At 34.7% G+C, this 25,028-nt stretch overlaps 1 protein-coding gene across 4 annotated transcripts in view; it reads right to left on the bottom strand.

Moving 5' to 3' along the window:
- Svp (COUP transcription factor 2) overlaps window positions 1-25,028 on the bottom strand; it is a 315,105-nt gene that overhangs the window by 280,732 nt on the left and 9,345 nt on the right. Inside the window, exon 4 of one of the 4 annotated variants that reach the window (XM_083106213.1) lies at window positions 4,937-5,304. The exons of 1 other annotated variant lie outside the window; for it this stretch is intronic. The gene's annotated coding sequence lies outside the window, so the exon portion shown is untranslated. Of the gene's footprint in view, window positions 1-4,936; window positions 5,305-8,542; window positions 8,562-25,028 lie in introns of those variants that run through there. 2 more of the 4 variants (XM_083106143.1, XM_083106294.1) reach the window with 2 other exon arrangements.

The raw sequence follows: 25,028 nt of genomic DNA, 5'->3' as shown, positions 1-25,028 counted from the left end.
CCGATGCCTACAAAAGGGAGACTATATACGTTCCTCCTCCTTCGTGCTCTTCCACCCACAAATCAAATTGCGCGATCAAGCTTGACACGCTTGTACACATCGATAATTATCACAAATGCTTCCCTTATACATAAATGCTTTTCATTTTTTCATATTTGCGATAAATAAATATTCTTATATTTCAATATCATATATTTGAGTGAAAAGATATTAATTAAATATATAAACTCTTTTGTGTGTCTCACATTTCTGTTAAATCTAAAAGTGTTTCTATTTATGCAATTTATGTTGTTATGCATTTTATATTTATATATTTAATTAAATTATAATAATATATTCGATCATGCATAATGAATAAATTTTTCTATACGGATTTACACTTTTCATTTTTTGAAGAGTAAAATATAATAAAAAAAATTTAATACATGTACATATATATCTACTCTCTAAAAGTGAATCAGTGAAAATATCACTAATTTAAACAGTAAAATAAGATTTCACTGAGAATCAGTGAGTATTTTACTGATTTTCAGTGAAAACGCTTATTTTTTTATTTTATCTTATATCTCACTGATTATGGTCAGTTAAAATAAAATTCACTGTAAAACCAGTAAATTTCACTGTAAAACCAGTAATCGCTAGTTCGTTTGTTTACCGCTACGATCGCTATCTCTCTCGTATTTAGTTTTAGTCATAAGAATTATATAAAGTTTGCAAAGAGCGACAGATAAAATTAAAAATATTACTTCGATTTAATTTCAGATATTAAATCGATCTTATGAGTCGGACAAATAAATGTCTGGCGACTTAATGAAAATTATTTGTTCGTTATCTATTTAAAATAGCAAGTTCAATATGCATGTAATATTATAAATAAAATAAAATTTTTAATATAATAAATATTTAGTAAATATAAATAAAATTTTTAATTTTATATGAAATAGATAGAGAGATGAATTATAGTTTAATATTACTGACAATAACGAAAGAAATATTATTACTGATTGAAACAGTCAAAATTATTAACTAATTCTTTCAATAAAATACCACTGATTTACAGTGCTGTACTTATAACTGCTGTAATTAGTGACTATTTACTGTTTTTCAGTGATAATACACTGATTCACTTTTAGAGAGTACACACATATATATATATATATATATATATATATATATATATATATATATATGTATACATGTATTTTTATATCAGAGATGCGTGTATTACATATCTTGCGGAACAAAAGAGATTAATACGATTTCAAAATTTTACGACCGGGAAACATCGTCAACGTGACCATTGCCATTACTATTCCATAAGAACAATGGAAAGTTGTCCCAAATTTCCAGCAGTCTGTTCGCCCTCGTTCTCTTTTTCTCTTCCTTTATATCTCGCACATTGGCGCACATTGTAAATGTGGACGCGCGTATACACAGAGGTATTTCGTCCGTAGTCTACCGCTTTTAGATGCAATCTTCTTGGCCCTGGCTCGGTAGCCGCTTAAATAATAGATTTTACGACGTCGTGACCAAAATGGCCACGTAATATAACTTGGAGGGTTGCTGTAAATTGTGCGCGAGTACGCGTCGCTGAAGTTCACGTAATTTCGGCCCGTGCTTCACATTCTCCCGTAAGTATCGTGTGTAAGTCATTACACGGGAGCACGTAATTGGAATAACGTAAGTGACGTTATCAGCGCTGATCAAGGCCTACAAGTGTCGGGATACTACATTATATACCATTATCACTTCCGTTATTAAAGTGAATTAAGATACTTTTAAAGCAAATGAACTTTTTATCTGTTTCCTGGCGTAACAAAGGCGCGATCCGCTATCTCTTTAAAATTTAATAATACTCTATTCATTCTCTATCCATTTTTTTATTTAATAATTTAAAAACCTGTATTAAGTGATTTCTATACGATAATCCACTTACACTATTAAATTCTCTATTTAGCTTACATTGGATCATATCTATGTCCCAATAAAATCCCGTTACATAATTGATTAGTAGAACTTATATCATAATAAAACTCGAAAACACATGAAATAAAAGTGATACTTAATATTGAAAAATACTAAAATGTTGATATTAAAGATTCACAAAATGTTGAATCACTTTTCGTCTTCCAATTGATTCGAATAAAATAATGAAAGGATTATAAATAACAATAAAATATGTATAACATAAATTTCAAATGATCAAATATAGAATAATATCAAGACATGTAAATATAATAAAATGTTTTTTCGCGATTAATTCAGGGACGCTGCGATCATGCAATCATCAAGCGCGAGCAGAGCTGAAAGTTAAGCGTGCCTTAATGATGTAGCCATGAGAGAGACCGTGGATTATTAATTTTTCGAGAGAGGACCGCGCAACCCAGCCTCTCCCATCGGAGCAAGCGACACTATGGAGATAGAAGGAACGGCTCTTGGCAGATGGTACCCGAGGGGATATCCTTGTCCGGGATATCAAGGGTTACCCGCTGCTACTACGGGGACAGTGGCAACGCGCGCGCACAAGTAAAGGGTAACTGATTCTAATCACACGCCCTCGGTGTGCCGTAACCTACTACGCTATGATGAATGGCCGGAGTGCAGCATGACTACCGAATGCGCGGCCAATGTGGACCCGCGATATTAATATCTGCATGATTGATCTGCATCGTACAACTTCAGAAGCGCCAAACGAGTCCGTGGTAATCACGATGCGAACTTGCAATTTGGCACATGATCTTTTCTATATTTTTTTCCTTCTTTGTGCGAGGAGCGTTTTAATTATTCGAAAATTTCAGCATATTGATTAAAAAATCGCAGAATAATCGTAATTAAATAAATAATAGATAAAAAATTTCCAGCCTATCGATTAAAAAAATGATAGAGTAATCGTAATTAAACAAAAACAATTAGCAATTACATAAAAAAAATAAAAGGAAGAAGGAAAAAATAATGAAGAGAAAATACAACGAAAATTTAATTATTACTTCCATTTAATAGCTTGGCGAAAGAAGCTATAATTTAATAGTCTATATTAGACATAAAATAAAATAAAAAATATTTCGATAAACTTGCGATCGACTACGTCTATTATCTACGCTAGCAGTTTCGATCATAATATCGCAAGTTTTCAGCGATTTTCATAGAAAGCAGCTTAAAAAATCGCGGTATGTCTGGTTTACGCCCGTGTTTATAGAAGCGGCATGCCAGAACTCCGGTATCCGATTCAATTTAGATAACAATCTCGATCGCCGCACGCGCAATAAAAATACGCGGTTCGACCGTGAATTATGGAGGCGCCGTATTAAAATCGTTTGCAATTTTGTATCTGATTGTGGCGCGCGACACGCTGTATAAGCCGTTCCCGTTTCGTTCTGTACTCATAATAAATTCTTTTGCAGGAAGATTATCATTCGATCCGGTCATTGGTGAAACGCACACAATAATTGGTTGAAAAAAAGAATGGAAATTTCGTATACGCGCCGCATAAAATTTCAAATATCGATAACATATCGTGCTATAATCGTCCCATTGTAACAATGTAAAAGTAATAAAAAATTTGTATTTAATAAAAATAAGTTCAAAGAATATTATCAAAATAAAAATGTTATATTGCATAATAATGAAACAAAATATCTCATTGCTTATTATTATTTAGAATAACGATGTTTATATAAAGACCAACAAATTTCTCGCGCTCTCGCATTTTTTACAAAAAAAATTAAAAATTCGTTGCTTAAATGCGTTAAACTGGAATAAACTCAAACTTTTGAATTTATTTTCTGCGATATACATTGTTTTTCAAGGAAAAGGAAAAATTCCTAGAATAAACAGTTCCTTCAGTAAGCATTTCATATATGCTCTCTAAAAGTGAATCAGCGTATTATCACTGAAAAAGAACAGTAAATAGTCACTTATTACAGCAGTTATAAGTACAGCACTGTAAATCAGTGATATTTTATTGAAAGAATCAGTTAATAATTTTGACTGTTTCAATCAGTAATATTTCTCAATATTAGTAATATTTCTTTCGTTATTGTCAGTAATATTAAACTACAATTCATCTCTCTATCTGTTTCATATAAATTTAAAACTTTTATTTATATTTACTAAATATTTATTATATTAAAAATTTTATTTTATTTATATATTACATGCATATTGAACTTGTTATTTTAAATAGATAACGAACGAATAATTTTCATTAAGTCGCCAGACATTTATTTGTCCGACTTATAAAGATCGATTTAATATCTGAAGCCTCTCTATTGAGATTGTATCAGAAATTAAATCGAAGTAATACTTCTAATTTTAAATGTCGCTCTTTGCAAACTTTATATAATTCTTATGACTAAAATTAAATACGAGAGAGATAGCGATCGTAGCGGTAAACGAACGAACTAGCAATTACTGGTTTTACAGTAAAATTTACTGGTTTTACAGTGAATTTTATTTTAACTGACCATAATCAGTGAGATATAAGATAAAATAACAAAAAAGTAAGCGTTTCCACTGAAGATCAGTAAAATACTCACTGATTCTCAGTGAAATCTTATTTTACTGTTTAAATTAGTGATATTTTCACTGATTCACTTTTAGAGAGTGTATATAAGACATATGTCATTTTGAAAAATGCAAAATCTCGCAGAAACATCCAGATCGTATACCAACAGGAAATCGCTAACCGCCGAGAAATCGCTATCGACCTGGAGATCGTACACACGGTGAAAGGCTAACGCGATTCTACTTTTTATAGAGGAGGACAACAAGAGAATGTCTATTTCTCTTTTCAACGCGCGAGACAATTTTGCCCTAGATAAGATCAAGGCGAAATCCTCCCAGGACCACGCCGCCGACGTGATCGAGGAAGAAGGGAAGATGATTCCGAGATATCACCGACATAAAACCTTTAAGGTTCAAATTTGCATGTTACAACCTGTACCCCACCTTTCTTGATCCTGTCTCCTCGACGTAGAGTCTCGCGACCGCCCGTACGCCCTCGCCACAGTGACTGCCAAATCCGAAAGCTTCAGCTTTATCCCTGCTATTTTGAATGTAAGATTCTTTCTCTCGCGCGCTCTTTCCCTCCTTCTCGTCCGTCCTTCGCACACATGTGTAATTTTACCCCATCCGAGGCTAAGGATTTTACCAGCCAACCCCGCGATCTCGCGCAAGTTTCTCGAGCAGTCACTGCTTCCCTTTGTGAGAACAGCCTTTGGTCATTTCGAGGATTTCGCGCTTAAGCCTTCTTGTTTATAGGCAAGATTTCTCGGTGGTTTTTTAAACGATTGGAATGATCTTGATCTGCAAAGAAGTAGTAGACGTCAAGTAGAGGGAAATATTTCACGATTATCACAGTGTAATATGTATGTTTCAATTATTACAGTAAAATGACAAATTTTGGTTTAATCCTATGTATTTTAATTAAATCTGCAAGAAAACTCGTTAATATGTGTAAATATATCTAATCTAATTAAAACAAAGATTTCCATTTGTTAAATTAAATCTTTTTGATATGCAGTGTTATTAATTTTTACGTACACATGCATACACATGCATACATACGTACATATATTGTAAATCATTAATTTCTTTTTAATATAATTCCCTAACAAAATTATATTTGCTTTATAAATGGCAACTCAAGTATACGACTGGTATAAATCTTTAGAATTAAGAACTTGTCAGCCCTTTTCAAAGAAAAAAACTAGAAAATGCCTTGGAGAGAGAAAAAGAGAAAGAAATCCTTCTAAGGCGCGGGAGAACAAGTGTTCAATTAATTGAATGCCGGATGTCGGAGTCGCGTCGACGACGGCTGATCGCGTTAAGTGAGTGCCGTACTAATTGAGATCTCTGCGTCGATACTGGTTCACAGGCGTGCATAAGCGCCTGTGCCAAACAATAACTGTTTGCACGAGGCCACCCCATCTGTTTGCGCAGGCTGCGTGCAAGCACGGCGAGATGGTTGAAAATGAAGCACGCCCCGACGGTGATACCGAGAGCGAACCAAAGCCGGGGTAGGTAGGTAGGTAGATAGGTAGGTAGGTAGCTCACATCGCCCGATATCGAAGGAGGACTTTAAATTAAAGGACGTCGCGTCGTTGGCTCTACTCCGAGCAAACTCAGAGAGAACGTTATTTGCTTATAGCTCGACAAATTAAACCCCTACAGCCACGCACATTCACAATTGCGCGCGCGCGCGCGAATACGACGAACGTCTACTCCGGTCTTTCGCTTTTTCGTCCGTGTCTGTTGAGTTTGTCGTCTCGCAAACGGCGATCAACGTTGATTCTAAGAAATCGAAGAAATCGGCTTCTAAATGGTTGATAAGAGCAAACAGCGTAAACTAAAGTATTCCTTATTGCAAAAGCTAAAGTGGCTCGTTCTTTATTCAACGTCTCTAGTGTCTCATATATAAACTGAGATATCGTACATCTCGAATATTAATTTTTATATAAAGTTTTTAAAAAATATTTACCTCTGCCAAAGGTAGTATAACAATTTAAAAAAAATCAAAGGTCATATACATATGTGTGCTCTCTAAAAGTGAATCAGTGAAAATATCACTAATTTAAACAGTAAAATAAGATTTCACTGAGAATCAGTGAGTATTTTACTGATCTTCAGTGGAAACGCTTACTTTTTTGTTATTTTATCTTATATCTCACTGATTATGGTCAGTTAAAATAAAATTCACTGTAAACCCAGTAAATTTTACTGTAAAACCAGTAATCGCTAGTTCGTTCGTTTACCGCTACGATCGCTATCTCTCTCGTATTTAATTTTAGTCATAAGAATTATATAAAGTTTGCAAAGAGCGACATTTAAAATTAGAAGTATTACTTCGATTTAATTTTTGATACAATCTCAATAGAGAGGCTTCAGATATTAAATCGATCTTTATAAGTCGGACAAATAAATGTCTGGCGACTTAATGAAAATTATTCGTTCGTTATCTATTTAAAATAACAAGTTCAATATGCATGTAATATAAATAAAATAAAATTTTTAATATAATAAATATTTAGTAAATATAAATAAAAGTTTTAAGTTTATATGAAACAGATAGAGAGATGAATTGTAGTTTAATATTACTGACAATAACGAAAGAAATATTACTAATATTGAGAAATATTACTGATTGAAACAGTCAAAATTATTAACTGATTCTTTCAATAAAATATCACTGATTTACAGTGCTGTACTTATTACTGCTGTAATAAGTGACTATTTACTTTTTTTTCAGTGATAATACACTGATTTACTTTTAGAGAGTGCTTATTAATGTTGTATCGTATTTCTATTTCTTGTTATTTTAGAAATGCAATCCGTGATTTGAAAGTTGCGTTGAACAAACACATCTTGTGCGATTAATTTATAATCATAGTCATCATGTGCATTCTATATTTTCTATTCGATTTATTTATTGATAAAACTATAAATTGATTGCACACTTTCAGGTCGATGTTCAAGAAAATTTATCCCGTCATGATTGACATAAGAGAAAATCGAAAGATCAGCATTTTCTCAATCGTATACGCATATTAATATTCATATAATATATATATATATTCTTGTATAAGAGATTTTTCACCTCAATCAATTTTACTCTGAAAGTTCCAAGAGCTGTCCGTACTTTTCCTTGGCCAAGTAACTGTTTGGCTTGCTTTAAGAAAAAAAGATCGTGAGAGAGCGCATATCACAGATACTATATATTACAGAAAGTTCTAAAAGACTTTTAGTGACATTTACAACTGACAATGAATAGTAAACTAACATTTATTTGATCGTTTGCCGCTTTCGCAAATTATCATTGCGTGTCGCATAGCATTAACCTATTCTATGATTGAATATATTATGCATTATATTAGAATTACAAGGAAAACGAATCCCGCAAAGAAACGACATATTGCTGTAAAATACATGTAATTGCGAATGAAATTAAAGTCGCATATAAAGTCAAGTTTAACTTATATTATTAATATATTATAATAAAAAATCTTCCTATATTTATAATCTTTTTCCATGCTTTACACAATGACAATACTATTTTAAAAATATTAGAAAGAGAAAGAGAGAGAGCAAGAGCGAGAGAATATTTTATAAAAATGTTAAAATATATAATTATAGATGTATATAAATATAATGATGTAACAAAATTCATTTAATTTAATCGATAATTTGCACACTAAGCGTGTTGTGAATCCAGATACTTGTGCATCAAAGTAGAAGGCAATGGGAGAAAGCTTTACAGCGCGTTCTCAGCGATAAATATCCTTTAGTGGCTTTATCGATTTCACGAGAGCCGGGAATGACGGATGACCTGGCGCGACTCCCGGGGACAAATATTTTATGTTTTCTGCGCGCGCGATATCTGTCGCACGTTATTTATCTCGAGTGTGTATTATTGTTGTTTATTATCTACCGCTCGGTACATTTAACCTGCATCATTTCCTACCGCGACACACAATACCGTAACGGCAGCGAGATCTCGGAGACGAATAATGCCGCGGAATTTCCGGCCACTGAAATTTCAACTTACGATGGACTAAAGTTGCCCTCTGTGTCTCCCAACCTCCCGCGGCCCCCGCGTCGTTTGTCATTGAGATCGTAGAAAAAAGTTCCATCGCAGGAAAAAAATATCTCGACAGATAACGTTCGAAGTTGACACGCACAAAGGAGTACAAGGAACTGTTGCTCTCATCTCGATTATGTAAAAAAAAATATGTAATATATAAATATAATACTTCAATAAATAAATAAAAATTTGCAATAAATGCAGAAAATATTTTCGCAAGTTCTTATTAATGTATATAAAAAAAAATTAAATTCTTGGTTCTCCTTTATGAAGTTTATCTATTTTTACAAATTAAATTTATTATAAAATGTTTCATTGTTCATAGTCAGCTGTGATAAACCAAGATATTACGTAATTAGTAATAATTTCTTATTAATTAAGGAAACTTGATATAAATTAAATATGTATGTGGATTTCGAATTTATTTTCGTGAATCGGATTCTAGTCCACAGAGTGCTGTATTTCACAACACAGCGCATGCGATCAAACGATAATTTTTTTCATGCTATTGTTATATGTGCCGATCATATAATGTCATACCAGCAATCCGAACGCACATTAATTCACATGGGGCGACTACGTATGCATTGTGAGGTGATAGAGCTGGGGCAGGAATAGAAGGGAGGGAAAGAGGGAGGCAACAGTTTCCCTAATTTCAAGCGTGACACATTTCGTACGATAACTTCTTCATTAACGTTCCCACGCGATCGACATCGCGGAGCGGATGTATCGGGAAACAAAAGAGCCAACGAGAACACATGATTCTTTGCCCGATATTTCCGGAAACACCAACGATTGTTCGCGCGACAACAAATTGAACGAGCGATTTCAAAACGAGCGACGAGCAGGTGTAAAATCACGATGCAACTCGTCCAGCAGATGGTCAAAAATCACGATGCGTGATTACGCCGATTACCTGACTTCGCCAGTTTGATCGTCAGGGGGTGGACTGGTATTCATCTAACATGAGGGGACCGAGATTCGACTGACATATGTAAGGCACATGCGAGGAGTTCACGCATGAGAAACAATACGGTTGCTCCGCAAAGTTCCTACTAATGAGCAATTTCCATTGAATTCAACCTAGTTAGATTCCTTCCGTTATGCTAACTGCCGTTTTTATTTATTATTTATTTTTTTTTTCATATTTATGCCATTATTATTTATACGTAGATTATAAAAAAGAATCTTCCTTGTTTTATCAATTATATATATAATACATGTTATATTAAAAAAGTTAATACAATAATATTAAATTTATTTAAAAATTCGAGAATGTAATCTCTAAGAGAAAATAATATACTTAAATATTTTACAACATAAGAGATACTATTAATAAACATAATTTTTTTAATGAAATTAGTTTTCATTAAATCGTTTTCGTAATCACGATATAATTAAAAACATATAGATATGCAAGAGAGATCTTTTAAAAAATCAGTAAATTCGGAAAATATTTTTTCTGGTACGTATAAATATCTTTATTTTACAATACTTAATAATTTTTCTGGAAAAATTATTAAATATTATTATATAAAAAAACTTTAAGCAACAAAGTTCCATTAAAATCTTTCGTTGTATTCATATTTTTAATTATAATAAAGCATTGATTTAAAATCCTCCTTATCCTCTCTCACGGAATGTAATTTTTGGAAATCGCGCAATTTTGTTTGTGATACGATTTATTTCAGCGACGCGGAATATTATCGGACGAATAATCAAGCGGTCGCTCGTCGAGGTGAACGTCGCGAAAGAAGCATGGCAAGTGTCTACAGTTGCCCATCCAATCGGACGAATCTCGAATGGCATCTGCGGGGACTACAAATTCCCAACGTGACAATCGTCGCGTCCGTCAACGAGTGGGGAATAAAAAGAATCGCACAGAGCGCACACAGGAGGGTCTGGAACGCGGGCGGAGGTGGGCGACCACCAACCACCTAACGCACTACCAGTGGGACGAGCGGCAAATCGACACTGGGTGTTTTAAAACGAGTGCTATCGATAATCGAAATCGCTCGGGGGTTGCGGTTGCCCGGGGTTTTAGGGTAAATCTCGCGCCACATTCGCTCCCCCGGCCCTCTTTCTCCCTCTTTCGGTCCTTCTCCCTTTCCGTCTCTCTCTCTCTCTCTCTCTTTTTTCCATCCTGCTATTCTTCACCCTTTTCCCCTCGTTATTTTTTCTCTCGCTTCCTCTCGTCTCGCACTCCGTCTTCCTCGTCCATCTCGTACACGAATCGCATCATACACACACACACACATATGCAAGACACTCTCGCCACCCCCGCTTGCTCCAGATCACTCTCTCAGTCTCTGATTCCAGTCTCGAGGGTGACCAACCGCGAACATTCTGATACCTAAGCCACCGCGATCCTTGTGGTCTACCCCTAACTCGAATCCGAAACTCGCTCTGTACATTTCTCTCTTTCTCTCTCCCTCTTTCTCTTGATTCTCTTCGCGGGAAACGAGATTAACGACCGCGGTGGCTGGCTCCGTAAGCACCGTTTAGAACGGGACTATCGGCGCGATACGTGCGTCCAAATCCCTTTGACTTTCATTTCCTTCTTTTTCATCTCAAACATGCGACACAATCGTGAATATAAAAGAATCGTTCGAATGGAGAGCATATTTAACTCATGGAGTCGAATCTCATTTATGGTTAACTTACCATTAACACGACAGAAAGCCTTATTAACGAAAAATTATAGCAAAAATAAATATATATAATTAAATGATATATAAATTCTCATAAATTTTTCTTCTTTGCAACGTCATCTTTTGTTACATTTAATAGATATAAAAAAATTATTTAACACTTATGTATGTTAAGCGAGAATAAAGATTCATTTTTTATAATATAAAATTAACCAACATACAAAAACATTATAAATGAGATATAATTTATCTTCTTCCGCTTCTCTTTATACAAAGACAGAAACTAGAAAAACACAGAAAGACAATCTCAATTAAAAGTATACCGTTATAGACTAATCTTCTTGAAAGTAGCATTATAATAACAATTTATGGACCCCTCCATAAATTAACTTTTTTCCCAGGACTTTGAAAAAGAAAATAGGAATGTGTTATTTCTCTGACCAGAAACGATCAATTATACTCTTCGACGTGTTGCTTAATCGACTCTCGACGCGCGTTTTTACGAGCTCGCACGCGCGATCGTTGGACGGAACGCGTGTTGTAGGAATGCGCGCGCGTGAACCGACGACGCATAAATAATTTCACGGGCCCCTCTTAAGCGGCGAACCGCCACGACAGCCGCGACGATAATAACAACACGGCCGTGACAGCGCCGGTGGTTATTTCATAATTCCGGTTTACGCACGGTCGCGCGCTTTAATAAAGTTAGCTCCGAGAAGACCGAGCCGGAGAGCCGTACACGCCAGTGATTCTTTTGAGATTGTCACAGAAAGCGAATGCGCGAAAGACACACTACGTCGCGCAACATTTCCATGGAATCCCGACGCGCCTCCCGACGTAATCGATGCTATTCCCTTCGGCGCGAGAGGTGAATTCACCAACGACAGCGTGATTCTTCGGTGGTGGAACCCCTCAAACAAATCCGGACACGTATATCCGTATGTACGTAATCATCGCGGGCAGAATATGCTGAAAATTTTATCAAACTCCCATCATGTAAGAAAATAATATAATCTCAATGTTTCTTCTATGTGTATGAGATATATAATTATTTTTATATATAATTAATTTTGATGAGAATTTTTTATTTTACTTTTTTACAAAAAAGAAAGTTTTAAAACGAACTTCCCCCTAGAGAAAATAAAAAAGTTGATTTCTTTTATAAAAATTTTATTACATGCTATTTTTTTATGGATTTATCACGAATGATAAAATTAGGCATTGAAATCTTTAGGTTATTCTATCTAGTCTTCGAGATTTTGAATTATATATATTTATGAATTATATATTTATTTACTCCTTAGGACAAATTTTGAGGAAGACAAGTATATGTCTTCTATAAATTTTTTTTTAATATTTAACATGTTTTAATAATTGAAATTTTTATCTGTGACGAGTTAAAAATTATAAAAAATAAAAATTATGAATAAAATGAAAAAAAGATAAAATAAAAAATCTAGTTACAAAACAATATATGTAACTCATCTACATAATTACATTTTAAAAGTTTAATCAAAAACATTGGTTTTAATCGTTTATTTCAAGGATTATTATAATTACATTTTAATTAAAAGAAATGGATTAGAAAATGGATTTCTTCATTTGATTAAATAATCCACAATTGAATTAAATTGGAGTAAACTAATGTGTCATGGTCTCTACAATAGTCTATGTCGCAATACGATGACGCGATCGACATCACGCCAAAAGCATGCAATCGCGAGGCAATCCAAACTTGGACATCGACGCGGTCACTCTTCGAGCATGTCATCCCACAACAGCTTAACGTAAGGACTCGACGTTCCGTTATATCGGGCGACAGGCCCGTCGAGAGATAAGGCGAGTGACGAGTCTCCGGTATATGGGGTGGCGCGACGACGAGATCAGACTCCGGTGTCTCCGGGGGTCGATCGCTCATCTCGGAATAGCGGTTGTTCGCCGCGGCGCAGCCCAGCCCCCTTATAATCTTCGCTATTCTCCACCGACTATCTTACATCGATCATCCGGCGGGTTCTATTAAATTTTTCATTGGCCTCGCAATATACCGCGCGACCTCGAGAAGGCGGGCTACCGCGGCCACGATCGTCCCCTATGTGTCACCCTGAACGATCGGACGCGACGCAAATAGATCCGAATGAGAGAATACGTAAAGAGAGATATATATGGGATATTTGGTCAGAAAAAATCTGGCATCGATGATAAAAGCGAACTGTCAAAAGAATTCGAGATATCGTATTTTATAGCAAAGAATTTAATCTGAATTTTTTTCTTTTTCCTTCTGTTTATCATAATTTTAAAAAAGAGACAAACCTGCAAAATAAATCTGAGATATATACAGTAAAAATTAGGGAAATAATAATTGTTAGTTTTGCCAATATTCTGCCACTATCCAATCAATCGAGCTAGAAACGAGTAATCCTCATTGGTTCATTAGATCGATTTTTGCAGTATTAGATTATAAGGTAATTTTGACATCTTATACTCTCATGCCGTTCGATCTCATGATCTTGTACATACATATATAACTAACTATTATACATGCATATATTATGCAAGCTATTCAGAGTTAAATACGCAAATGTACTAACTTTTGAGTACATGGTCTTACAACTTTCAGAAATTGAAACATAGCACCTAATAAGTTATAACTTCGGATTATCTGACTAATCTATGTCTAATTAAGATACTGAGTATTATGAGTATTATAATCAGTTCGATTCTGAGCATTAATTACATTTATACGATATCCACGTGTATCTCATGACTAATTCGGGATTAAAAACTTATATTTTTCATTTAAATGATTTTTAGGTAGAACATTTTTTTTGTTATTATTTCCAAGAATTCAATGACTTTTTCTTTAAGACTGGCAACATGTATACTTCCGATATAATCATGTAAAAAAAATTCATATATTTGCGATACGGAAAGTTTAGAAAATAGGAACGAAAATTGAAGGGCTAAAAGGCAAAAGTGACGGAATTATCAAGTAGAATCAAATCTTAAGAAGAGTCGTCGGGGAAAGGAGAGTTTGAGGGGATAGCGGAAGAGGAGTTCGAGCGAGTAAGAAGCATTTTATGAAAATTACCTTCAAATAAAAAAGTAAAACAGATAAAAACTAATGTATGCGGGTGGCAGTGGCAGGGATGGTTCTCTCGTGATTTACATAGCGGAGCGTCGGCGATGTATAGCGAAGAGAAAAAGAGAGAGGGAGAGAAAGAGAGCCACTTCTTAGAATATATCGACACGCCTTTATGTAGAGTACATAAAATTGCTTTTACCTTCTATTAACAATTCATATTTCTTGCGCAAGAGTCGCTCGCTCAATAAAAAGTTATTGGCGTGGAGATTTCTGCGGCTCTCTTTCTCCCTCTTTGTATTAAGTTGCCACACCGACGCGACGCTATATGAGAGACATCAGCACGACTACGGCCGTTAAACCACAACCAGTTCGAGAGTTCCTCGAGGCGCGCGTAGCTGCCATGGTCGCGATAATGCCGGGAATCTTCTTAATTGAAGAGTTCTTCGCGAAAACCGTTAAGCCCGCTTCTCTTGCGGCTGCGTATTCTTACCGGTATTCGTTACTGTACACATTATATCTCAAAATTTGACTCCGAGAGCACAGTTAAAATTTAGAAGGAATTTAGGAGGAATTTAGAAGGAATTTTTCAATTCATAAATAAATCTGATGTACAATAATGATATAAATTATTTTTATTCTAGTAGTATGACTCATCTTTGCCTTAAATTATATTTTGAAGGAAAAAAAATTAAATTCTCTGGTCCTTTCCTAATATACAGGGTGTCCCATTTTAATGTCCCACCCCAAATAACTTTCTTATTTTTAATTTTAGAAAAAGATGTTTCAGACAAAAGTTGTATGGTTTCAAGGGGGACATAAGGTGGTGTCATTAGTTTGACCTTGAATAGTTGCTTCAAGGTCACGTAAAGGTCATCTTCAATTTTTTAAATGAAACCCCTTACTTTCTATTGCATATTCTTGTAGCTTATCTCGAGAGCTTTCCAAAACACTATAATTAAGTACCTTTTCGTTAAGTACTTTTTGAGTTATGAGGCTTGAAATAATTTCTTAATTTTACATAAACCGTAAAATATCTTGTAAAATATTCACTTTTCGATTATCTTACCTTAATACTTTTATGTACAAAATAATGAGAGGAATCAATTGGTGTAAAGAAAACACATAGTTGTTTTTAAGAAAAAATATGGAATTGTTAATTGCAAATTAAAACAATAATTTAAACAATAATTATTGTTTAAATTATTGTTGAAAAATGTAAACAATAATTTTAATGACAAAAATTCTAGAAAATATATAGAAATATAAGAAAAAATATCTACATAATTTTTTGGAGATTTCTAATATTTTTATAATTTCGAAAATTTAAATTTAAAATAATGTTTTTAAGCTCGTGATTCCCGAAATGATTCTCTGCATTCGAAAAATGCAAAAAACGAGCATCAGACAGGCAGTCACGGTCAATTGCGATGCGACTTTTCACGCGCGATGATTTAACCGAATCACAGCACGAAATCAGGAAGCGTCTCGTACTTTCTCCCTTGTTTCCCTTTGTCGTCCGATGCTTCCGGGGTGAGTTTTAAAAGCGGTAATTACTTCCGTCCGCTTTGTTCACCGCGCTTAATATCCGGGGGTTTCGCGCCAGGTCCAGGTGGTCGCCACGAAAGTCACTATTGTTTCCACCCTTTGGTTTATCGTGTCGTTTCGATTCCGCGCATCGCCAGGTGTGGCGCCGATGTACGATAATAAGTATCAGAAAACACGTGTACGTATGCATATTTACGGTGGAACATCAGCAAACTTCGTGGAAGATTTTATCAATTCTATTGTATGTCACGATTACAAAAAACGGGAGAAGCAAACGGTTTAAATAATTTTAGTAAAAATTTGTGTGCTTTATATTAAAATAAAAATAATTTTATCTTGAATATATGCGAATTTAATTAATACGTACTTCTAGAAATTTTTAAATTACTTATCGAAAGCGAGTAAGAATTGGGGGAGGGGGCGGGAGAGAGAGAGAGAGAATGAATTGCTCGACCATCATATAGGATCGATACTAACGCGAGAGTATCGGTCAAAGGGCACGCCGAGTATCGATTGCAACCCCCGCCTTGAAGATGGAGACCAGGATTCTGACCGAAGTTACCTTCGTAGACTTTAGGAGCGAGTTTGATATCGCGTGCACGAAATCGTGGGTCGCGCAAATCGTGCACTCTTTTAACCGCACGAACCAGACGATTGATCGACTCTTTGCAATTATTTATTCAAGATTATTCAATCAATAGCGCGAGTATCGTCGGATGCGTGCAAAAAAATTTGATATAACTTCAAACTATAAAATTCCTAAAGTAAAATTACCTCAGGTTTTTCGAAGAATTATTGATTTAATTTGCACTATATATATGATAAAAAACTATAAAGAGAGATATATATTGTTTAATATTAATTTTAAAATTTATATATATTATATATTATATATCATGGCAAAGAAAATATTTTCACACATGGAATTTATTATTTTAAAATATCTTCTGGATGATAAATTGAAAACTAAATTGAAAAAATAAAGCATATAATTATAAATTTGTTATAATATGAAAATAGATTTTGTTACATAAAAAACCAGAACCTCTTTTCGAAGGTTTTCAATTTTAGGTTTAATATTAGCTACAGGTGTTATTGTCTTGATCTCATAAAATAATAATATTTAAAATATTTAAAATAAATCAACTATAATAAAGATTGTGTATTTAATTTTTTCTAGATGCTCGTATAATAATTAATAATTGTCATCATTCTATAAAAGCCATTTAAAAAGTTCTTACTAACGTATAAACATATAATTTTATGATTCCTACAATTATATACGAAACAGAAAATACGATCGGATATTTATGCTATTAGCTAAGAATTAACTTGGTCGCAGAATCTGGTAGCCAGCAACTGGCAGCAGTTGGGCTGCGCTCGTAATCCGTTGGACATCGATAAATATTGCTGGGAAAAATAGTGGCATTTGTGTGTATACCGGTAGATACACGGTGAATGCCCGGGATGAATATTCGCGCGACGCGACCGCGCACGATGGTAACGGTAGCTGTAACTTATCCACTGAATAGAAAATGCAGTAAACGTTACGTACGTCTGTAAAGTACGTGACGTTATTGCGCGAATAAATCGCCAGCCGCGAGCGAGCGAGCGAGCAAACCTTGCAGACGATATTTCCAGATCGTAGCTCGCGTCACTGCGAAGTCTAATTATATTTTACATTTACGCGTGAGGTTAACGTTAACAGGCATTTCTGCCTGCCGGATACTATTCCGGTAGCGAATAAAATGCTCTGCGCAAAGTTGAAGTTCTGTATTATGTTCGTTGTGGCGAAGAGAGAGAAAATAATCTCTCGCAAACCTCTTTGCGAAGTGCACGTGAAATGTGGAAAAAATTTTTGCAAGGAGATTTCTCTTACATAATTACACAGGTCTACAAAAAATGGGGTCATGATTGTTGCGGGGTCATTTCCGAAGTAATTTTCTGCGTAGAATCCGAATCCGAGGTCAGAATTGGCCCATCACGTCAGGATTTTGAGATATTTGAGGTTATATACTCGAAAAATGGCTTTATGGGCTACTTTTGAGGTTATGTACAGGATGCACAACATTTTTTAGCTCTTTTCTTCTAATTGCATCATTTAGTACTACTTTTTTCCTTCAAAATGAGCTGTCGAATGGTCATCTACGATTTTTCCTTGCAAAGTTACGGCCATTTTAAGATGACATGATGAATTCCAAACCCTGCGCCGTTATAGCCCAACAACCTCATGAGCATTCACATTAAACCTGTAAACTTTGAACTATAAACCCGAAAACCTGGACTGAAAACTGTATATATGAGTTTTTGGGGTCGCTGATGCTCATGAGGTTGTTGGGCTATAACGGCGCAGGGTTTGGAATTCATCATGTCATCTTAAAATGGCCGTAACTTTGCAAGGAAAAATCGTAGATGACCATTCGACAGCTCATTTTGAAGGGAAAGAGTAGTACTAAATGATGCAATTAGAAGAAAAGAGCTAAAAAATTTTGTGCGTCCTGTACATAACCTCAAAAGTAGCCCAAAAAGCCATTTTTCGAGTATATAACCTCAAATATCTCAAAATCCTGACGTGATGCGCCAATTCTGACCTCGGATTCGGATTCTACGCAGAAAATTATTTCGGAAATGACCCCCAGCTGCCCAACAACAAAACCTTGTAGACCTGTGTTATTAATTGATAGAACAAGATGGCAAAATTTATATATTTGTAATTCTTTCTTCTTCATTTCGAGCATTATAATGTTAACGGTATATCGATAAAATGCATAAATTGGAAAATGATATAAAGTTGTCAATAAATGTGTAGCGACGTGCGAAGTAGTAAGCTGCGATTTTTCAATCTTATTCCAGCGACATCGTCGTCATTGCAAACTCAGTAAAATGAGATCGCTGTTGAGTACGCACCATCGTATACAAGAGATAGATGGGATGGGAGTGGGTGAAGGGTAGAACGATGGTTAGGGATGCTTTGAGCTTGCCGCGGCTTTGTGGATGCCCTTTGTGGGTTCCGCGCGTCTGCGTTTAATATTGCCAAAGTGCTCAGGCAAAAACCGACTGAATTATGAATTACTCCAGAAACGAATCTCAAGGTGTCGTATATGCGGTTGTCCAGTTAATCACAAATTCGCATCGAATCGGCCATTCCATAAATAGTTATACATAAATAATAATACTTTTTGTATAAATAGTGTGTGAGATAATAGAAAATGGTATATTTACTAAAATTGCGTTGTATATATAAAGTAAAACTGTATTACCAATATTATTAAAAAAGAATTTTTGACTCCTAAAAGAGCAAAATTTTGTATCACTCTAGTTTTAAGTTTCGTCAATTAATTGTAATTTAACAAGATATTGATAGCTTTTTTACGTATAGTCTTTTGCAAGATGTCAATTATTATTTTTCTTTTTCATACTTCTTTAATTTTATATTATTTTAAAAACTTGTAATTACAATCATAAAATTATCCGCAGTTCTTTATAGAGTTTTGACATTTAAAGTTATATCAAATTTGTTTATCATATTATACTATAATTGCAATACGATATATCATTTTAAATGGAGCAAAAATCGAGTTTGCATTACTCATCGTATAATTTCATCGAAGTGCTCTTTGAACTTCTTCGCGCCATATTCTTGACCTATAAAAATAATAATATCTAGCTCGTAATATATCACCATACATAATAAAAGATAACATTTTTTTAATGGATTTTTTAATGGAAATCAAATGATAAGAATATCGCATCTTGGAAAAAATACGATTTAAAAAAGTCGAATTTTTCCTCTTATAAATGCTTTACGTTATATATCTTGAATAAGTGTATCGCAATGCATGATCAAAGCAATAATTTTATTGCATCTTAATCATAAACTTTTGTGTGTATATGTAATTCATGTATATATATAATCTATTTTTACATTCAAAAAATTATATGTACGTAATTTGTAAAACACACTCAATGAATGATTGTAATATAACAAGAATATGAAAATATATGCAAGAGAAAATAATGTTATATATTTTATATATTTCTCACACACACATAATAATCTCTCTCGTTTTATATGATATACATATACTATTTTTCATATTCTCTCTCAAACTTTTAAAACCTGTTAAAAAAATTTGAGTTGCAGTATTCTTTTTCCCAAAGTGCGACATGTAATCTAAAACGTTTTGATCTAGACTGGTCCGACACACGTCGCGCCATTCAAAAAAAAAAAAAAATAGAGTACCGTTCTTCATTTCCTAAGTGGATGGTGTTATAGACATCACTCTCTCGTCAAAAACACCAATAGCATTACAGTGTTTCTCTGTCGCATGCAATGCTTGCGCATTTTATCTCTGTTTTGAAGAAACACCATTGAATTATCACCGAGAATGAAGACGCTAAGATCGACGCGCTACTTGTTCGTCATATGTTATTACTTTATAAATGTCGAAGAAATCTAAAAGACTCCATCTAATGTCAGGAAGGGTTCGGTTTAGTTCTGTCGAGGCGCGGAGGAAATGTCAAGACCTTTTCTTCTCTTCGATCGCTCGCATAACTCGCGGACTAACTGGTCGACTCGGCCTACGTAGTCTTCAATGCGCGCCCAGTCATCGATCGACGTACGCGTTCTCTTAGCTTCAAGTTGACAGAACAGCATTTAATATCCGGTGATGATAAATAAGCGTAGCGAACCGAGCCTTAAGCGAAATGTCCAAGAGACGATACGCGTCATATCCGAGTGAAGAAGATAATAATGTGAATAATTTCGAGAGATCATCTTCACGCATACATAACTGTATATTCTAAAATACGTTTAGTTTATTAAAGCATTTAAATGTAAGTTTATAAATGTAAAAAAACTACTAAAAAACTACAAAAATTGCTCCCTCTTTTCTTTCTTATATTGTATGAATTCCTTATTAAATAATCTAAATAGCCATAGCACACAGAAATTATAGTTTAAAAATAATCTGTAAATTCTCGCATACACAACACATACCTCAATCAAAAATTTGAATTTCTTCAAAATGCACTGCTTTATATGTTATATTTCTTTATTTATATGTTATCTTTCTGCAAGTCTCATAATTTTTTATACAGTTAAATTGTAAATATTAATTAAATTTTAACCATTTAGATGAATTAATGATAAGCGTTATTTCATTTATCATAACATAAAAAAAGCGATGCCGGTAATAGCACCTTCGCCTCGTTTAACAGCAACATTATCCATCCTTCACATTTTTATACGCGCTCGCGAAACGACAGGCTGATGGGGCAATCCGGTCGAACGCTATCTCTTTCATTCGCGCTCTCGTATCTACGCGTATGCATCTATCTGTCCACACAATCGCGCGAGTGCTTGCACATTTTGTTCATCGAATAAAGAGAGAAATGAACGAGAGGAACGAACGAGAGCGAAAGGAAGCGAACGGGCCACACGTCCATTTTTCACGGGCATATAAATGCGAGTTATTAATACGCTAGTATTGTGTGGTACAGAGAAGGTAATTAGTGGCCAGTTCATCAGTCACTCGGCCAGATCCCCCGACAGTCAAGGGAAAGAAGATCTTCTGCGGACCTAAGCGAGAGAGCTCTAAGTTCCCATCCTCTCCTTCCAAGGTTACAAGAAAGATTAGACAGCTAATGAAACCACGATTGGTACGGGAAGGACGGAGCGAGTCGAGCATGATGAAAAGAGACAAGATGACGTGAGAATGATGGAAAACAGAAGAGAGAAACAAGAAGAGAGAGAGAGAGAGACCGCTCTCTTGGTCCCGATTAACGTAAGTTATATTTTGTACCTTGATCGACCGACGCTCAAAATTTTTAATTAGGCGTATCAGCGATTGATCTCTCAGATCGGAGAGAAGATGACAAGATGAAGTATGGACAAGTTAGAGAAATATGATATACATGAAGCGATTGGAAGAGGATTGTAATAATTCAAATTAAGCTAATAAAAATGAAGAGAAAAAAGTTGGAAATAAATTTGCTTTCAGAAAAAATTGATTTCATCGATCAATCTGTACGTCCGCAATAAACCTATATATTTATCCATTTTTTAATTGTGTTACTATTATATCTCAATAATATAATTATTATAATAACTTTTAGTAAAATCTTATTCTTTAATTCATATCTTTATATGGCCAAGCCAAAAAATGAAACCGAAAATTAACTATTCCAGGTTAAAGCTAACAAATATTGCAAGTAATAATCTTCAAACTTTAAAAAAAAAATCGTCTTTGTATTCCTCGGAGACTATAAGATTGATTAACGTTATAATAGATCTGGACACTCTGGATAAGCAACGTCATGATAAGGAACGTCTCCTCATCTTGATAAGCGACACATATCTACCTCGCGCAAGGGAGATATTAATGGCAGTCGTGCCGGGAGCAGTTCTCATCAGTAACTACCACGGGAAGTCCAGGTCCAGGTCGACGTATTAGCTAATGTGTCGTCGCGATTACCGCACCTGGAGTTAGTTGGCCCGACCGCGCAATTGGCGGCACGTCGCATCCGCACGCGTGTCGTCCGCGCGCACGCGTTGATACCCGCATGCACGTATCGCCCCCGAAGACAGGAAGCGTAGAGCGTTGATTGGCTGTCCGGAGGTGGTTGCAGCCGACTGCGTGACCTCTGACCCCACCCCCGTGGGGCGCGCGCACGTCTCCAACCCCAAGGAAGTAATTACCTTGCCACCCGCGCTCGATAACCGACGCTATCGGACGCCCCGTCCTGACGCGACTACCGGGTCGCGCGCGTGTTCACGAGCACACGCCCTCGACGATACGTGTATCGAGACCGAACTTGGAGCAATTGATAATTATTCTACTATAATATATAATTATATTGTATGTATATAATTTTTTCCTTTTTTGTTCACATTTTATTGTAATTTATTTACTGTTTATATTATGTGTAATAATTGTAGTTCACTTGATAAGGACCAAAACCCATGGTCGAAACGTTATGTAAGATACTCTCTAAAAATGAATCAGTGTATTATCACTGAAAAACAGTAAATAGTCACTTATTACAGCAGTTATAAGTACAGCACTGTAAATCAGTGATATTTTATTGAAAGAATCAGTTAATAATTTTGACTGTTTCAATCAGTAATATTTCTCAATATTAGTAATATTTCTTTCGTTATTGTCAGTAATATTAAACTACAATTTATCTCTCTATCTGTTTCATATAAACTTAAAAATTTTATTTATATTTACTAAATATTTATTATATTAAAAAATTTTATTTTATTTATATTACATGCATATTGAACTTGTTATTTTAAATAGATAACGAACGAATAATTTTCATTAAGTCGCCAGACATTTATTTGTCCGACTTATAAAGATCGATTTAATATCTGAAGCCTCTCTATTGAGATTGTATCAAAAATTAAATCGAAGTAATACTTCTAATTTTAAATGTCGCTCTTTGCAAACTTTATATAATTCTTATGACTAAAATTAAATACGAGAGAGATAGCGATCGTAGCGGTAAACGAACGAACTAGCGATTACTGGTTTTACAGTAAAATTTACTGGGTTTACAGTGAATTTTATTTTAACTGACCATAATCAGTGAGATATAAGATAAAATAACAAAAAAGTAAGCGTTTCCACTGAAGATCAGTAAAATACTCACTGATTCTCAGTGAAATCTTATTTTACTGTTTAAATTAGTGATATTTTCACTGATTCACTTTTAGAGAGTATGTGATACATTTTCAACCAATAAATTGCCAGTGTGGTCGATTTAAATTACTTTCATTTATTTTATCTACTGGCGACGTTCAAGAATTTATCATTATAATTATATTATTTTAATTTAATTATATCATTGTTAAAAGTTATAAAATAAAAAATGAATGAATATAAGAGAAAAAGATTAATCGCGTATCCCTCTTTTTACACGCTTCTCGAAATCAATATTTTTAAAAGCAATATTTTTCAACTTTCCCTTAGCTCAAATTATTACTGTTTTTTCTCCCAATTTTGTCACGTATACTGACCGAAAAATAAGACAATGTAAAATAAAATAGTAATAACATTTGCAAGAAGGAAATTGAGATTGACTGTTATAAATTCAACTTGATATGTTCTAATAGAAATATAAATCAAATTGTTTTAGAAGTATATTGCGCAAGAAAATTTTTAATTTAGCTAGATATAAATTATTTTCCTAGATATTAAATTAAGCCACAAGTTTCAATGTGACGCAAAGTTACTTCTACTGATGCACAATATAACCTTCTTACAGTTTGTAATGGACAAAATTAACGATGCTTCTACCTTGACAGAGGCACATGGGATAATAGCACGGTGGCAGAATATCCTTTGATGTGTGTAAATAAATACATGGTCGTTAATATGTAAATAATCGCGAGTCTCGTATAATCGATCCTTTCATCTCCGCGTTAATGTTATTATAGCCTGCCACAACATTCATCTAAAATAAGCTCTTCGTTACTTAACATTGATTAAATAGGTTTATTTTGAAAGTACAAAAAACGAAAACTTAATATAGAAGATATTAAAAAGATGATTATTTATATTCACATTAATTTTACAATTTTTACAGCGTTGATTAATTTATCATGCTATTAATAAATAATTTTTTTCTATTTTATTAAAATGATTTAGCTATGTTAAACAATTGGTATAATATTATTGGTATAACATTATCAACTGAATCACTCGTTTTATAAGCAATCAATTAAACAAACATGGTAATATAAATAGTATTGTCGAATATATACCGGGCTGTTTGTGACTCATTCGAGATCGCGCTGTATATATTTCCGATTGTTTGACCGAAACGAGCAGTGAGTCTACATACGGGCGATGGGGAATGGTTTTGACCGACGCAAGTGATTTCGTCGACGAGAGGATAGTTGGGGGTAACTTTCGCGGCGCAAAGTGCAAGATGAGAATCGCGCATAAGGTCACGTCGTGGGGTTACACTAGGCAGATTCCTATTGGCAGGCCAATGCCAAGCAAGAATCGCGATTGGTCGAAGGTCGTAGGGTCGCCTCACCTACCCCCAATCCAACCTGACCTCCCACGCGAACTCGCGAGCTAGTATATAACCGCCACCCTTCTCCGGAGGGTTGCGCATTCCAGCACACCGAGTGCAAAAATCTGGGAGAAGTTGCTCT

Source organism: Camponotus vicinus, unplaced genomic scaffold (genome assembly GCF_025532165.1).
Source record: "Camponotus vicinus isolate PSW18456_S1 unplaced genomic scaffold, iyCamVici1.0 SCAF_1, whole genome shotgun sequence".
Lineage (NCBI taxonomy): Eukaryota > Metazoa > Arthropoda > Insecta > Hymenoptera > Formicidae > Camponotus > Camponotus vicinus.
This window is presented reverse-complemented; position numbering and strand designations above follow the sequence as displayed.